At 44.6% G+C, this 18,987-nt stretch overlaps 1 pseudogene; it reads right to left on the bottom strand.

Moving 5' to 3' along the window:
- Positions 1–5,007: 5,007 nt before the first annotated feature.
- On the bottom strand, positions 5,008–5,125 carry LOC126428508 (5S ribosomal RNA; annotated as a pseudogene).
- Between the last annotated feature and the right edge of the window lie 13,862 nt (positions 5,126–18,987).

The raw sequence follows: 18,987 nt of genomic DNA, 5'->3' as shown, positions 1-18,987 counted from the left end.
TGCAAATGTTTTGTAGAATATCCACTATAATCGCTGTCTGACAATTGAGATGCCAGATACCTTACAGAGTACAATTAGTAAATAAAAACAAGCCTCGATCGAGAATCGAAATCTCGACCTCCTACATGCAAACCCAAAACGGCATCCACTGCACCAACTGCCCTCGACTGCCGCTATATGGTGAGGTAGTTACAGTACATATGATTACATTGTTGCCAGATTACCAATATTTAACGTCCATTTACTGCAGCAAATAGGAGCAGGGCGAAATTCTGTGAGAGACATTTTTGTGTCGCTAGTATGTGAGGGATCGTGCTGCGAAGTCCGAGTGCGAGAATTTTTCTTCATCCTGTATATGCAAAGGAACACAACATAGAACTGTAGATGTAAAACTATGTAAAGATTAAATATAAGAACAGGAAATACATATTGTGATCGTAGGCGGGGGGACGGAAGACAATTTTTATCCCTATTCTGCCAATGCTATTTTACCCTTTGAATTAGTACACTTTTCAAAAGAACTGTAAGTGATAAAACAATGAAATTTTTACTGCAGATATATAACATACATGGCTCGATTTACAAGTAAAATTAACGTAATAGCTCTTATGGCTTTGAAGAAAAAATTTTATTCTTTCACTTGTAAAATTTAACTTTTTTGTCATAAATTATTAAAAAACAGTTTTTCATTGTTTGGTTGTTCTCGGTTTACTTGTAATAACTTATTACCATCTGCCGGCCGGAGTGGCCGTGCGGTTCAGGCGCTACAGTCTGGAACCGAGCGACCGCTACGGTCGCAGGTTCGAATCCTGCCTCGGGCATGGATGTGTGTGATGTCCTTAGGTTGGTTAGGTTCAAGTAGTTCTAAGTTCTAGGGGACTGATGACCTCAGATGTTAAGTCCCATAGTGCTCAGAGCCACGTGAACCATTATTAACATCTGCAGTACAAATTGACCAAATTTCATGTTTCTAACCCCATTAGTATATGATGGTACCTGAAAGAAAAAAAAAATGTATTTTTGAGAAAAATTGTTTTAAAGTTTATTATTGCAATTCTAATATAGTTATTGATGAGAATTACTTACCACTAACATTAGGACCATAGTGTTGTTCTGCACATACCCTGCCCTAAGTCTTGCTGTCACCGTCCCCAGATTGCACAGAGCGTCAGGAAAACCATCCTATATTACGAAAAAACATTTGTATTTATATAAAACAAAAACTGTTTCACGCAGGAAATTTCAAATATGCTAAAATCTAAGAATCGAATTTTTGAAGCCCACTTGCCTTCTGTCTGCCCTTGAGATAGAGGTAAAGTTTTGTTGCTTAGAAACGGGCGACGTCAATTGAATTTGGCTCTGCAGCCATAAGGTCCCCTAAAGTGCATTTAGCGGACGGCAGTGGACAGTATGAAGCGTGGCTTCTAATGCTTCGCTTTCTCTGAGTCTACAGGGTAGCCCCATTTTTTAGGAGTATCTCTAGATTTTGTGGTGTCCGAACGTTGTCTATATAGAGCCAAGTTTTCAAAGCATCCTGGCGCTATTTCCTCTTTCAGTTCCATCTAGTGTTGATTTGAGGTAATCCTCCGAAGTAACACCCTGGTTTTAGGTTCTTTGTAATTTTCCGCCGATCTCAGGAAACTAGACCTCGATTTTAACCGCTGGTCAGTCGGCTGCAGCCTATACAAGAGGTGATGTTCAGATTCTGCTGTTTTAAGTCTTTCTTCAAATGATACGGTTATATTTGAAAGGACCTCACTCCAAATTTTGGGAAAATGAGTTAAGAATGGTACCAGATTCTATATACATAGACAGATCTTCCTGCGAGAGTAGGGCTGTATTTCAGACACCATAAATGTGATTTTGGTACTGTGTTAGAGTGATGTGGTTTTTGAGACAGCTTCACTCCTGTAATAATCTCCTTTCAGTGGTGATTACTTCTGCATGTCATCTATCGAATACCAGATGCACTATGAATTACGTTTCGCTGTTTGTAGTTCACTGTGTAAGTAGGCTGTTTAGGTTTTTATATTGGTAACGCCATGTAGCACTCTATATGAAAATCACTGGCTGTGCTGTGTGCTGTGTGGCTGGGTGGCATTGTTGTAATATTCGCCATTGTAGTGTTGGACTGTTGGCTGTTAACAGCGCATAGCGTTGCGCAGTTGGAGGCGAGCCGCCAGCAGTGGTGGATGTGAGGAAGTGAGAGGGCGGATTTTTGAGAATGGATATCTGGAGGTGTGTCCATCAGAAACAGTACATTTGTAAGAATGGATGTCATGAACTGCTATATATATTATGACTATTAAGGTAAATACATTGTTTGTTCTCTATTAAAATCTTTCATTTGCTAACTATGTCTGTCAGTAGTTAGTGCCTTCAGTAGTTTGAATCTTTTATTTAGCTGGCAGTAGTGGCGCTCGCTGTATTGCAGTAGTTCGAGTAACGACGATTTTTGTGAGGTAAGTGATTTGTGAAAGGTATAGGTTAATTTATTCAGGGCCATTCTCTTGTAGGGATTACTGAAAGTCAGATTGCGTTGCGCTAAAAAAATATTGTGTGTCAGTTTAAGCACAGTCATGTATAATTTTTCCAAGGGGACGTTTCAACTGTTATTATTTCTGATATATTGCGAGATGTAAAATATCGTCAAGTATAGGGTTGAAAACCTATTGATAATACCAAAAACTTTTTATTTCCGGAATTGTCTATTGATTTTAATTTTGAAAAGGCTTACACTGGCCAAGTGGGTTTTAACGGAACGCTATGCAAGACATACAATGTTTACTTGACTATGTTAGGCACTAATATAGGCATTTCTTTAATGAATTACGGTAGTGGCATGTACGTAACAGCACTGCTAATCATCATCATCTTCATTAACAGTTTTGAAGTCCATTTTCCCGGTTGTGGTGTACAAGCGCACGTCACCCCCCCTCTGTTCCGGGACAACTTCTCATTTGTGTCCTTTCTCCTCCACATCTGATCCTACAGTCTCTATCCAGCGTTTTCTTGCTCTTCCCCGTGGTCTTCTTCCTTCGAGGTTCAGGTTGAAATACCTTCTGGTGGGTCACTCTCTTTATGTGCCCAAACCAATGAAGCCCGCGTTTCTTTACGACACTGGTAACAGTGCTGCTAATAATGATGTTCAACGAAATCACTTTCTCTTTATTTTGATCGGAGATAGAATACAGTGAAAATGTGTGGTCAAAAACAAAAACACCTCAAAACACAACTAAACACGTAATGTGACCATGTGAATGAATTACTTCCTGAATGAAAGGACCTTATTCCAAGATTTTCGACTTTTTTTTTTTCAAAGTCATTCCAAAACTTAGCAACTGCACTAATGGCAAAATATCCATGTCATTCTGGTCTTTAAACATAGGAAAGCTCATCGGGTTACATTCCATACTCTCACCTGCAGAATGTTTTCCTTAGTTCGTGAAAACTTAAGATTCTGGAGTAAATTCTTTTCAAAAATGACTGTGTCAAATGCTGCTGCTGCCGCTCTATGGATGACTGGAGAGGTGAAGCCAGCTACACGGTGGAGCTCGTCCAGAGGTGTGCGTTTCAGATATTCGGTGATGATTCTGCTTTTCTCGTTGAGGGTGACATAAACTTACTTCGAGTGATCTGATCTACACCAGACCGGATGCGCATATTCGCCGGCAGTGACAGCACGCGGGTGCTGAGGTTTTGAAGACGCTGGGTTGGGTTGCGCATTTAGAGCTTATCAGCTTGCGAACGATATTTTTTCTTCCGGTAACTTTTAATGCGGTATTAACCCTTAGGTCACTATTTTGTCACGCTCTGGCCCAAGTGGGTTCTGGCAGACAGCTGTATTTATATAGCAATAAAAATTGTACTCAGCAATTTCAGTGAAGCATATGAGTTTTCTTATGTAAAAGGTTACATCAGTACCACATCAAAAATACAGTCAAATAAATTTTAAGAAAAAAACACCTCTTTATCAGAAAACTACACAAAATGATGTGGCACTTACAAGCCAAGGGGTCCAAGTATAAAAAACATTATACCGAGATAATTGAAGTTGAAATTCAAAAAAACTCCAGGAGGTCACGTTTGGAGTCACGCAGTTTTGCTTATATTACCATGTATCTCAAGAATATACGAGGGTCACTCCAAAAGAAATGCACACTATTTTTGTAAAAATACAGTTTTCATTCTGCAAGTGTGAAAGTCTTCCAGTGTGTAGATACAGCCTTCCCGCTTGTTTTGATACTTAATTCAACTTGTTCCCGTGAGTGGCGCCGTCACAGCATGTCTTCAAGATGGCTGCTACACTTGACGTTCGTCAGAAGCAACGTGCTGTCATAGAATTCCTGTGCTGTGAAAATGAGACAGTGGAAAACATCCACAAGAGGTTGAAAAAGGTGTATGGAGATGCTGCTGTAGATCGCAGTACAGTTAGCCGGTGGGCAAGCAGGTTACGTGATGAAAACTGGCACGACAATACTGAGGATCGTTCTCGCAGCGGCAGACCTCGTACTGCACACACTCCAGACAATATGCAGAGAGTTAACAAATTGGTGACTGCTGACAGACGCATCACAGTGAACGAATTGTCACGTTACGTTGCGATAGGGGAAGGAAGTGTTTGCAGAATACTGAAAGTGTTGGCGTTAAAAAAGGTTTGTGCCAGGTGGGTTCCCAGTATGTTGACAGTAGCTCACAAAGAAACAAGAAAAACGGTTTGCAGCGAACTTTTGGAACAGTACAAGAATGGTGGAGATGAATTTCTTGGAAGAATTCAAAACCACACCTTCGGCTGGAAAAGTTATGCACTCCGTCTTCAGGCCACAAGTGGCTCATCGGGACCATCCGACCGCCGTGTCATCCTCAGGTGAGGATTCGGATAGGAGGGGCGTGTGGTCAGCACACCGCTCTCCCGGTCGTTGTGATGGTTTTCTATGACCGGAGCCGCTACTATTCGGTCGAGTAGCTCCTCAATTGGCATCACGAGGCTGAGTGAACCCCGTAAAATGGCAACAGCACATGGCGGCCTGGATGGTCACCTATCCAAGTGCCGACCACGCCCGACAGCGCTTAACTTCGGTGATCTCACGGGAACCGGTGTAGCCACTGCGGCAAGGCCGTTGCCGCTGGAAAAGTTATGGCTACGGTCTTTTTACATTCCAAAGGACTCTTGCTTGTGGACATCATGCCAAGTGGAACCACCATAAATTCTGATACATCTGTGACGACACTGAAGAAACTTCAAGCTCGACTGAGTCGTGTTCGACCACATCGGCAAAAGCAGGATGTTTTGCTATTGCACGACAATGAACGGGCACATGTCAGTCAGAAAACCGTGGAAGCCATCACCAAACGTGGATAGACAACACTGAAATACCCGCCTTACAGTCCTGATCTGGCTCAATGTGACTATCATCTCTTTGGGAAACTGAAAGACTCTCATTGTAGAACAAGGTCTCAAGATGATGAGTCCGTTGTGCATGCTGCCAAACAGTGGATCCAACAGGTTGGTCCACAATTTTACCGTGCGGTTATACAGGCGCTGGTTCCAAGATGGCATAAGGCAGTTGAGAGGGATGGAAGTTATGTGGAGAAATGAAATTATTGCTCCTAAAAGATTTTTTCTACACGCTGTAAAACTTTCAAACATGTAGAATAAAAGATGGACTAAAAAAAAATAGTGTGCATTTCTTTTGGAGTGACACTCGTAGTTCATCGTAAGAGCATATTAAAATATTATTTTATATATAAATATATTTTTATATACTGAAAGTTCACCATGTTTTGCACGCTGCACTTGGATCTCTTGTACGCCTGCATTTGGCCCCTTCCCTTCTGTACGTAGGTCAAATGGTTCAAATGGCTCTGAGCACTATGGGACTCAACTTCTGAGGTCATTAGTCCCCTAGAACTTAGAACTACTTAAACCTAACTAACCTAAGGACATCACGCACATCCATGCCCGAGGCAGGATTTGAACCTGCGACCGTAGCGGTCACGCGGTTCCAGACCGCAGTGCCTAGAACCGCACGGTCACTTCGGCCGGCTACGTAGGTCAATAATGAAATTATTTTGAAAGTAGAAAAGCACTTATCTTTATTTTTAAGACCTAGAAATTGGTATTACAAAAAACAAAAATAAATATCAGTCAAAAAACATACAACCGCAAAGGTGGTTCAAATGGCTCTAAGCCCTGTGGGACTTAACATCTGAGGTCATCAGTTCACTATACTTAGAACTAAATAAATCTAACTAACCTAAGGACATCACACACATCCATGCCCGAGGCAGGATACAAATCTGCGACCGTAGCAGCCGCGTGGTTCCAGACTGAAGCGCCCAGAACCGCTTGGGCACACCGGCCGGCTGTAACGGCTAGTTACTGACTGCGTAGCATTCACACGAAGGAGCCGTCCAGTTCGACCGCCAAAACCATCGCGCCAAGCCACTTCCGTCTCGGAGGGACTTCCCTACATCTTTTACATTTTAGAACAGAAAGTCTCTAATCATGAACCAGTTTCCAATATACATTGTTTTTCTTCTAAATATACACGTATAATAAAATTTCATTATTTTAAACTTCATTTAGTTTCATTAAGAAAGAATAAACACTTCATAATTATAGATACACAGATACATAATATAAACCTACTTCTAATCGATATAAGTGTTACACGGTCTTGCCGGCCAGAGTGGCCGAGAGGTTCTAGGCGCTACAGTCTGGAACCGCGGGAACGCTACTGTCACAGGTTCGAATCCTACCTCGGGCATGGATGTGTGTGATGTCCTTAGGTCCTAATTAAGGCCGATGTGGCCGAGCAGTTCTAGGTGCTTTGGTATGGAACCGCGCGACCGCTAGGATCGCAGAGTCGAATCCTGCCTCGAGCATGGATGTGTGTGATGTCCTTAGGTTACTTAGGTTTAAGTAGTTCTAAGTTCTAGGGGACTGATGACTTCCTAGTGCTCAGAGCCATTTGAACCATTTTTTTTTTTTTTTTTTTTTTTTTTTTTTTTTTTTTTTTTACACGGTCTTGGTCTTCTGGGACTTTGAAGAGGTTATTCTGTTTGATGCCGTCCCTCACGGTGCAACGATCAGATCTGAAGTGTATTGTGCTAGCCTCAGGAAACTGAAGAAACGGCGCGTTCGTCGCCACAAAAATGGAAAAGAATTTCTCCTTCCCTATGACAACGCAAGACCTCTCATAAGTCTGCGCACCCGACAGCAGCTCACAAACCTTCACTGAACTGTTTTTCCTCGTCCACTCTGCAGCCCAGATCTCGCACATTCCAGCTTCCGTCTGTTTGCCCCAATGAACGATGCACTCCCCGGAAAGCAGTGCGAAGATGATGAGGACGCTATTGATGGAGGAAGACGTTGCCTCCGACGTTGGTCAGTAGAGAGGTATTACGCGGGCATGCAGGTCCTCCCAATAAAGTGGCGTAAGACCGTCGCATTGTGCGGAGATTATGTTGAGAAAAAGGGTTTTGTAGCCAAAAGAGTGGACAATAATATGGTATATTGGAGTCCTTAATAAAACTTCCCTGCTCTAAGAAAAAAGTGTGTTGCATTACTTACCGAACCTCCATCGTAGAACCTGCAGTGCAGGCACTGTGGAACGTTAACTACTGTTTTGTTAATCTTCACTCCTGCGTCAGATTATCAGTCTAGATTCGCTGCATACCACCACTCATTTCAGACATTTTACCATTCTTCGGCGTATGTATCCCGTAGTAATCGTGGTGCTGCAGCTCTTACACACTATGTGATCAAAAGTATCCGTACACCTAGCTGAAAATGACTTACAAGTTCCTGGTGCCCTCCATCGGTAATGCTGGAATTCAAAATGGTGTTAGCCCACCCTTAGCCTTGATGACAGCTTCCACTTTCGCAGGCATACGTTCAGTAAGGTGCTGGAAGGTTTCTTTTGGAATGACAGCCCATTCTTCACGGGGTGCTGCACTGAGGAGAGGTATCGATGTTAATCGGTGAGGCCTGGCACAGAGTCGGCGTTCCAAAACATCCCAAAGGTGTACTACAGGATTCAGGTCAAGACTCTGTGCAGGTCAGTCCATTACACGGATGTTACTGTCGTGTAACCACTCCACCACAGGCCGGTGATTTTGGACAGGTGCTCGATCGTGTTGAAAGATGCAATCGCCATACCCGAATTGCTCTTCAACAGTGGGGGTTCTTAAAACATCAATGTAGGCCTCTGTCGTGATAATGCCACGCAAAACAATGAGGTGTGTAGCCCCCTCCATGAAAAGCATTACCACCCCATAACACCACCGCCTCCGAATTTTACTATTGGCACTACACACGCTAGCAGATGACGTTCACCGGGCATTCGCCATACCCACACCCTGCCATCGGATCGCCACATTGTGTACCGTGATTCGTCACTCCACACAACGTTTTTTCACTGTTCAGTAGCCCAATGTTTACGCTCCTTACATTAAGCGAGGCGTCGTTTGTCACTTACAGGCGTGATGTGTGGCTTATGAGAAGCCGCTCGAACATAAAATTCAAGTTTTCTCACCTCCCACCTGACTGTCATAATGTTTTAAGTCGATCCAGATTATTTTATATCCTCTCTACTCCGACCATCATCAGTTATTTTGCTCCCCAAAACGCAAAACTCCTTTACTACTTTAAGTGTCTCATTTCCTAATCTAATTCCCTCAACGTCACCCGACTTAATTTGGCTACATTCCATTATCCTCGTCTTGCTTTTGTTGATGTTCATCTTATATCCTCCTTTCAAGACACTGTCCATCTTGTGGATCCTGATGCGGTTTGGAATTCCTGTGTGATGGTCTGGCTACATGTTTGCCTATTACACATTACGATCCTTTCAAATCTCGGCGGCCTCTGGCATTCAACAGACGAGGTCGGCCTGTACACTTTTGTGCTGTACGTGTCCCTTCACGTTCCCACTTCACACCTTAATCAGTGAACTTAGGGATGTTTAGGAGCGTGGAAATCTCGCGTACAAGTGACACCCGGTCACCTGACCACTTTCGAAGTCCGTGATTTCCGCGGAGCGCCCCATTCTGCTCCCTCACGATGTCTATTGAGATCGCTGATATGAAGTACCTGGCCGCAGGTGGCAGCACAATGCACCTGTCGTGAATCACAGTAGAGCCGCGATTAGCAATCTAACAACACTTTATTACATAGTCACAGAACATACAATATGACAAGTCAAAGATACATTGTCATTTTTCAACTTGTGTACAAGCCTATACTTCTTTTTACCCTGACAGGGAGACCTCACTGGACGTGAGGCCATTTCCTAGGATGGCCTACGGCTGTGTGTCTGAGAAGGACTATGAGTAAATACTGTGGCTCTAATAGGTGTACCACAGGGGTCTGTATCTACCCTGTCTAAAATCAAAATATCGCTGCGCACATCGTATACCGTTTGGCATAAATACAAATTCCCTGTAGGCGTCCCTAAATTGAAGTATTAATTGCTGCAAATTAGGCTTATAATACCACAATTCTTCTAGAACAATAACAGCAGCGGCATAGTTTATCTTATTCCCATAAAATGTTAATGCTAGATCGTCGACACGTTGCTGCGTAGTAGGAACGAGGAAGGCGAGGCGTAGGTCATGAGGATAATTTCGTATGTGCTCCCAATTGGCATAAAAAAATTCCAACGCAGACATGAGCTATAACAATAATCTTTATTTCGAACGTGACAGTTCCCTTCCTTCTACAAAAGGTCATATACACTCTATTTCTTACAATGAATGTAACATATTTAACTTCACTTTGTACTACATCATTTTTAGCAGGTTCGTCGCCTGCAATCTGTACACCGATATAAAATGGGTTTACTCCTTGGAATAGTTTATTCTTACATTTACATTGATTTTCTAAATCTACCCATGATTTTACTTTACCAATGTCGGCACTGATTTCAGGTTTACAATATGTTACGAACTTAAATGCATTACGCCTACTATATTTTCTCCAAGGTACACCAGATGATTTATCCGGTTTCAGGCTAAAAGGGCCCAATTTATTAGTACATGCTAATCTAACCTTTTCTAACGCACCCTGATCTTCGAATATTTTTTTGTTTGCTCTATCATCTAGTGTTAATCGCTCAACCATTACATTAATTCTATATACATATGTTGCAATTTTATAAATTATACTCTCACTTGCGAGAAGTACATCACTCTGTGACATTCTCCCCACCCTGGTCGACCTCCAAAGGTGCGGCCAGCTGCACAGGACGACTATTGATGTGACCTTCTGGTGTCCGGAGTATTATCATCCTTACCCTGCCGTCTCTTCCTGGTAGTACCTTTTCTATCCTGGCCTTCTGCCACATATGTCGCGGACGAAGGTCCTCTTGGATCAGCACGATGTCGCCAGGGCCAAAGGGGATGACTCGTCCCGATGGGCGTTTAACTTCATGGTAGTTCCGGAGCTCCAATAGGTATTCTTTAACCCAACGGTTCCAAAAACTGTCACAGAGTTGCTGTCTCAGTCGGAATTCCTTTGTTAAATTCGTGCTCGCTGAAGGCTCTGGTCCCGTCGGAATAGTCGTTCCTCCCGCCAGAAAATGGGATGGTGTGAGTGCATCACAATCATCTCCTGGTGTGACGGGCCTGGAGTTCACCGCGGCTTCAATACTGATCAAGGTGGTGTTCAGTTGTTCCTCAGTGAGCTTTGTGAGTCCCAGTACCTTCCGTAGGCAACGCTTTATAGTGCCCATCATTCTTTCCCACCATCCTCCCCACCAAGCCGCACGGGAGACAATGAATTTCCAAGTAATACCGTGGTGGGCGAGGAACTGATAAGATTTTGTGGTGGTTAATGCCTTCCAGAGTTGGGCTAGTTCCATATTCGTGGCGTGGAATGTTTTCGCGTTATCTGTATATATCGTGTGGGGTAGTCCGCGTCTTCCGGCGAATCGCTGAAGTGCCATAAGAAACTTGTCCGTTGACAAGTCTGTACAGAGTTCGAGGTGGACAGCTCGTGTGGTAGCACATGTGAAAAGAGTGATATATGACTTGTGCGTTTCCTTCCCCACTTTGATGAATAGTTGGGCCAGCAAAGTCTGTTCCGGTTACAGCAAATGGTTTGGCAGGTGAAACTCGTTCAGGTGGCAGCGGTCCTTCGATCTGTTGCCCTCGTGGATTCTTCAAGATCTTGCATGCGAGGCATGAGTATAGGATTCTTTTGATGGCCTGACGAGCTCTAAGGATCCAAAATTCAGTTCGCAGTTCGGATAGTACAGAACGAACACCAAAGTGATGAAGGCGCATGTGTGTCTCTCGAATAACCAATTGTGTGAAGTGGTGGGAACCGTCAAGGAGTACAGGATGTTTTTGTTCCCTATTTAGGCTAGTGCACTGCAGTCGACCTCCTAGACGTATCAGTCCATTTTCTAGGAAAGGATTGTATCGTGCGATTTTTGACTCTCTTGGCAGTGGTAAGTTATTCTGAAGTGCATGTAATTCGTTGGGGAAGGAATCTCTCTGGCCCACTCGAATCCAATACATTTTGACAGCTGATAATTCGGTGGCTGTAAGTTCTGCTGAAGATTTATTCTTCTGACGAATGTTGTGTAGGAAACGGAGAGTCCATGCTGTGATACGAATGAGCTTCCAGTATGAGCTGAATTTAAGTAAGTTCAAAAGGCTGGTTGGCGTAGATATCGACAAAACTTGGCTCTGCGTTTTCTTCCTCTTTTCTTCGGGAGGAAGTCGTACCATCGTTGGAGTATCGTTGTTTGGCCAGCATTCAGGGGGGAGTGTAAGCCAAGGCGGCCCATGCCACCAAATGTCCAAAGAATTCATTTGGTAGCCGAGGAGTCCACGTGAGAGGTGGTCAGCAGGATTGTCTGGTCCTGGGCGGTGTTTCCATTGCGTGGGAGTCGTGTGTGTTTGTACCTCAGTTACACGATTACAAACGAAGGTCTTCCATCTGTTAGGATCACAGCGAATCCAACTTAGTGTTATTGTAAAATCCGTCCACAGTATCGCAAGGGTAATTTTAAAGTCACTTGCGCGGCAAAAGTAACACAATAGTCTGGTCCCAACTACTGCTGCTAAAAGTTCGAGTCGAGGCAATGTCACCTTCTTAATAGGAGCAAGTCTGTTCTTGCTACAGACTAAATGGGTTACGACGTCATCATCTTAGACAGTACGAACGTACAAGGCTGCTCCATATGCCTTTTCCGAGGCGTCACAGAATACGTGCAGCTGAGAGTCTCTTCCATGAGCTGTAGCTATCCATCTAGGGACACGTATATGTGACAATGAAAGTAAGCTAGCTATCCAAGTGCGCCATCGTGCCCCTAAGTCCCAGGGCATAAGTTCATCCCAGCCAATTCCTCGGCACCATGTGTCCTGGAATAGCAATTTACCAACAAGAGAAACTGGGGAAAACAGTCCGAGTGGGTCATAGAATTTAGCCGTACATTGTAAAAGGAGTCGTTTGGTGGCTGGCTCTTCTGACGACCTTCTGATGATTTCGCTAGGATCGATACAGAAGTAGTCACCTGCGGTGTTCCAGTCTACACCTAAAACTTGAGTCTGGGTGTGTTCTCGCCCTTCTGCCCTCCAGATAGTGTGGAGTTGTTCACAGTTGGTAGCCCATTTTGATAAAGGGAGACTGATCAATTTCATTAGGGTTACAAGTTCATAGTATATAGTTATCACCAAATTATCACCTTCTACTGAGATCACAAAATCGTCCATGTATGCAGTCTTGTTTATAAGTGGCGCTACGGTGGGAAATGCTGTCATACACTTGTCGGCAAGTTCTCTTAGTGTTGCAGAAAGTAAAAATGGGCTGCAGGTCAGGCCGAATGGGAGTCTGTTAAAATGGTATTCTGTTAGTTCGTCCGTCGTTTGAAGATTTCCTGTTTGATCCTGACTAATCTTGAACCAGAAAAATCTGGTCAAGTCTTTGTCCTTTTCGTTCAAGGTTAATTGAAGGAAAGCTTGTGTGATGTCCGTGACGATAGCCGTAGAATATAATCTGAAACGCAGTAAAATTTCCAGAATCTCTGGTAATAGGTTCGGTCCTACTTCTAATACCTCATTCAGAGAAGGTGCATTGTTTTCGTGAGATGAGGCGTCAAAGACTATTCTCTACTTAGTGGTTCCGTATTTCTCCTTCCTCACTGCATGATGAGGGAGATAAAATAGCTCCTTTCCTGAGAGTGGGGTGGGAGCGACCTCTACTTGCCCCTTCGTAATGTAGTCTAGCATAAGATCGAAATACATTTGCTTAAATGTCTCTTGACGTTGAAATCTTTCCCTGAGGTGCTTGAATCGTTTTTCCGCGATAGGTCTGTTACTCGAAAGCACTTTATGTTGCATTTTGGGAAGTGTAACGACTGCTCGATGATCCTTTATAGAGAAAGATGCTCTAAACTCTTCAAGAAGTCTCGTATCCTTGTTGTTCACAGGTAGATCCTGATCGGCAGTAATCCCTATAGTTTCCAAGTCCCAAAAGCGTGTGAAATCATTGTCAGAGTGCAGAGGAGATCGGTCAGTCTGAGCAAAATTTACCACGGTTGCATGCACACAGGCTTGTGACTTGTTACCACTAAATATCCAGCCAAACAGAGAAGGAACTAACACTAAGGTTTCAGAGATGCGTATGGGAGAATTGTGCTTCACTATCTTCCAATAAAAGTCGCCTCCTACAAGAATCTCCACGGGAAGATCTTCTGTTGAATCGGTTTCCGGATCTGCTAGCCGTAATCTTCCGGGCATCTGGTAAACTCTTTATATGTTGTGGAACCGAAGGCTGGTGAGAAATAACGTGAGTACTTTCGAAGGCAGTAAGTGGCACTGAAGAATTCTGCCAAAGCCCCTTCATACTAAACTGAACAAGCCTGCGGTGTCGTGGGAGTGTAGGGTTCGATTCAAAGGAACAAACGGTTAGTTCTTGTCGGTCTACCGTTTGCAGTTTGAGATCATCAGTCAGCGATTTTGCGATGAAGCTGGACTGACTACCTGCGTCCAGTAGACATCGCGTTGTTCTGCTCAATCCTGTAGGTCCTGAGACGCATACTTGGGCTGTCTCAAGGTACGTGTAACTGTGGGGAGCGACAGATACCTTTCCAACGGAAGTAACGTTTGTCTGACCCGCAGGACCCCTAATATCCTTTCGTTCCTCACAATTGGACTTATGATGCAGTCTTTTACCGTTAACACACCGAGCCTTTTCTTTCTTTTTGCAATTTGACACTTTGTGGCCACGTTGAAGACAAAGAAAGCATCTGTTTGCCAGTTTCAATTTATCTATTCGATCATTAACGCGTACGATCTTCTTACAGTCTCGCGCCCAATGACCGTCAGATTCACAAAAGACGCAGAATGGTTCCTTTACGCTGGTATCCTTCGGAGTCGATCTTTTAGATTTCGCGTGTACGTGAAGTGTGGACGCTGTGGGAAGGTTACTAGAAGTGCTTGAAAATTCACCGCGTATCTTCTGCGTGGTAAGCGCCCCGTCGACTTCCTCGTTCAGAAACTCCATCAGTTGCAAAATGTCCCCTTCGGATATTCCTGTACGCTTGGCGTGAATTATCCAGCGGCGGCATATATCATCCGGAAAAGCGCGTAAAACTTTCGGCGCGAGGACTCGACCGTATCCGTTCACGTCTTCCCCAAGTGCCCGGAGAGCTTGAATTCGTCGCTGGCATTCAATGAATGTTGAATTAAGTTCCTCTGGAGTGGACAGCTTAATTGGTTTCATGGCTTCGAGATAATCCAAGTGAGCTTCAATTATTCGATCCTTGTTGCCATAACGCGCTCGGAGAATCCTCTGCGTACGTCTCGGCCGTCACCGCAATACCGTCCACTAAATGCCTTGGTTCTCCCGAGAGATAGCCGCGAAGAAAAATGTGTTTATTGATTGTAGTTACCGTTGGAAAGGCAAAGGTCCCGAGTTCGAATCTCGGTCGGGCACACAGTTTTAATCTGCCAGGAAGTTTCATATCAGCGCACACTCCGCTGCAGAGTGAAAATCTCATTCTGGAAACATCCCCCAGGCTGTGGCTAAGCCATGTCTCCGCAGTATCCTTTCTTTCAGGAGTGCTAGTTCTGCAAGGTTCGCAGAAGAGCTTCTGTAAAGTTTGGAAGGTAGGAGACGAGATACTGGCGGAAGTAAAGCTGTGAGTACCGGGCGTGAGTCGTGCTTCGGTAGCTCAGATGGTAGAGCACTTGCCCGCGAAAGGCAAAGGTCCCGAGTTCGAATCTCGGTCGGGCACACAGTTTTAATCTGCCAGGAAGTTTCATGTCATTGTAATATTTATAATCCGCGATTTCCGATGTGTCGGGCAACCTTGCAACTTCCGCCACGAGTCGCGTAATGTTTGCTCTTTCTCTCATACGTTTTCTCTTTAGAGAGTGTAATTGCGCTTATGGTTTGTGGTCTGGCACGTCCATTCCGTCCGATTACTCGAAAGTTTAAAGCAGTGTCGGCTAGCGATTAGCTGGTCCTAGTAAGGCGTTATCTTTGGATCGCTAGTCGAAGAAGTTCAATTGACGGTCGCTAGATGGCAGCACTAGTCATAAACAGTCTACAGGCGTAGCGTAGGATCTGATAATTCGTTACAGCGCTAATCGAACAGCTACAATAGCAGTACACAGCGGCAATAATGTAATCAGTTGCCTTTGCAAATGGCACTACAAAACATGTTGCGTGATAATTCAATTGAACTTAGCTGTGTATGATGGCGGTTGTCGTCGAAGAGCTTGTTGCGTGGTGTAACAAACCGCTGCAGTAAACCCCGTCGTAGTATTGCCGCGTGACGTGCGTCCAGAATTCGGTTCACTACGACAATCGTGGAATTGTCTCGGGCAAAGTCTATCCCGGGTTTCGGCACCAAATTCTTATGTCGTGAATCACAGTAGAGCCGCGATTAGCAGTTTAACAACACTTTATTACATAGTCACAGAACATACAATATAACAAGTCAAAGATACATTGTCCTAAGAGTAAACAGTCTCTCACTTGCGAGAAGTACAACACTCTGTGACAGCACCTAATATGGAAAGCGTATGTTTTTGGGGGCGTCCGGATATTTCTGATCACATAGTGCACGTCACACGGTCGCCAGTTACCTGTAACGACATGCGCGCAAAGATCACATCGCTACATAGTAAAGTGAGATTACGCATTAGTAAAAACAGAAGGTGTGTTACAATGTGGTTCATCGTACCTCAATTATTGCCTGCTAGAGAATATTCCCAGCTTTCGAAATGGCTGCCTAACGCCTAGTTAGTCCATCTGATCTTCAGTCCAGTCTGACGGCATCGACAGGTTCGTATCGCTTCTGCACAAACGTGGCGCTTGACGATCACTGGCAGCCCGCATATGGCAGCTGTCTATCCGCGACCCACTGAGACCTGCATTCATCACCTCCACGGCACAGGAAATGTCTCCCCCTCCCCCCTTACCACCCTCCCCACCCCCCCCCCCCAGCTTCCCCCACCCCTGATGACCACCCACCAGTGAGAGGGAGTCGTGCAGGGAGTCACCGATCACCCATCAGAGCCATGTGGGCCTATCCATCAAGCTGCCGACCTATCGACCTCTCGCCTGTCGATTTTCTGTTCCTCTCTGGGTCACTGCTGAGTATCCGCTGTCTGCTGGAAACTTGCTCGGTTACCCAGCCAATCAGTCTTACAGCTGTGCACCGAGACATTCCACTTCAAAAAGCAGCAAGTGTTTGTCAGAAGGGAACGTATCATTTACCTTCATTCCAGTTACATCTAACCATTATCACACATTTGACATCTAATGTTGCACACCCGATTTACGTTAGATTATCGTACAGGGTGTTTCAAAAATGACCGGTATATTTGAAACGGCAATAAAAACTAAACGAGCAGCGATAGAAATACACCGTTTGTTGCAATATGCTAGGGACAACAATACATTTTCAGGCGGACAAACTTTCGAAATTACAGTAGTTACAATTTTCAACAACAGATGGCGCTGCAAGTGATGTGAAATATATAGAAGAGAACGCAGTCTGTGGGTGCGCCATTCTGTATGTCGTCTTTCTGCTGTAAGCGTGTGCTGTTCACAACGTGCAAGTGTGCTGTAGACAACATGGTTTATTCCTTAGAACAGAGGATTTTTCTGGTGTTGGAATTCCACCGCCTAGATCACAGTGTTGCTGCAACAAGACGAAGTTTTCAACGGAGGTTTAATGTAACCAAAGGACCGAAAAGCGATACAATAAAGGATCTGATTGAAAAATTTCAACGGACTGGGAACGTGACGGATGAACGTGCTGGAAAGGTAGGGCGACCGCGTACGGCAACGACAGAGGGCAACGCGCAGCTAGTGCAGCAGGTGATCCAACAGCGGCCTCGGGTTTCCGTTCGCCGTGTTGCAGCTGCGGTCCAAATGACGCCAACGTCCACGTATCGTCTCATGCGCCAGAGTTTACACCTCTATCCATACAAAATTCAAACGCGGCAACCCCTCAGCGCCGCTACCATTGCTGCACGAGAGACATTCGCTAACGATATAGTGCACAGGATTGATGACGGCGATATGCATGTGGGCAGCATTTGGTTTACTGACGAAGCTTATTTTTACCTGGACGGCTTCGTCAATAAACAGAACAGGCGCATATGGGGAACCGAAAAGCCCCATGCTGCAGTCCCATCGTCCCTGCATCCTCAAAAAGTACTGGTCTGGGCCGCCATTTCTTCCAAAGGAATCATTGCCCCATTTTTCAGATCCGAAACGATTACTGCATCACGCTATCTGGACATTCTTCGTGAATTTGTGGCGGTACAAACTGCCTTAGACGACACTGCGAACACCTCGTGGTTTATGCAAGATGGTGCCCGGCCACATCGCACGGCCGACGTCTTTAATTTCCTGAATGAATATTTCGATGTTCGTGTGATTGCTTTGGGCTATCCGAAACATACAGGAGGCGGCGTGGATTGGCCTCCCTATTCGCCAGACATGAACCCCTGTGACTTCTTTCTGTGGGGACACTTGAAAGACCAGGTGTACCAACAGAATCCAGAAACAATTGAACTGCTGAAGCAGTACATCTCATCTGCATGTGAAGCCATTCCGCCAGACACGTTGTCAAAGGTTTCGGGTAATTTCATTCATTGACTACGCCATATTATTGCTACGCATGGTGGATATGTGGAAAATATCGTACTATAGAGTTTCCCAGACCGCAGCGCCATCTGTTGTTGAAAATTGTAACTACTGTAATTTCGAAAGTTTGTCCGCCTGAAAATGTACTGTTGTCCCAAGCATATTGCAACAAACGGTGTATTTCTATCGCTGCTCGTTTAGTTTTTATTGCCGTTTCAAATATACCGGTCATTTTTGAAACACCCTGTATATAGAGGATAGACAAAGTAACGTAAGTAGTGGCACTAATGAGATGGTTGTGTTTGACTGTCAACAACACAGGTAACGCACGTGTCGCGCTGGACTGTGCGTGTTCAGTACGTACTAGGCATTAGTGTAGTAGGTTGTTTATGAGTAGCGCACACTTCGTATTTGCATTGAGAGGCAGAGGTCGACCTACAGTGAAATACAACAGATCTTGGGAAGGGGAGGGGGGGGGGATTAGCTGGAGCATCAGTAACCAGGAAGCCCAATAATTGAATGTTTCAAGGGCAATTGTTTCGCCATATATGACAGCCCACACAAAACATGGAAATACGTCATCTTGTAAACGTAGTAGTGGGCGCAAATCGAAACCAAATGATCGTCGTACGCTAACACGAATTGTGTGAAAACAACACAAAACTAGGGCGACTAAAGTGGCTGCAGAGCTCAATAGCCGTCTTAGAGACCCCGTATCTGTCGACACTGTCCGCCGAGGACTCCATAAAGAGAATATTCATGGACAAGCTGCTATACCGGAACCATTAGTGACGACAACGAACGCAAAGAAACATAAACGATGGTGTCAGAAGCATAAATCCTGCAAGGTTGATTAGTGTAAACAC

The sequence above is a fragment of the Schistocerca serialis genome, chromosome 12 (genome assembly GCF_023864345.2).
Source record: "Schistocerca serialis cubense isolate TAMUIC-IGC-003099 chromosome 12, iqSchSeri2.2, whole genome shotgun sequence".
Lineage (NCBI taxonomy): Eukaryota > Metazoa > Arthropoda > Insecta > Orthoptera > Acrididae > Schistocerca > Schistocerca serialis.
Note: the sequence above shows the minus strand (reverse complement) of the source record. Positions and strands in the feature narration are given on the sequence as shown.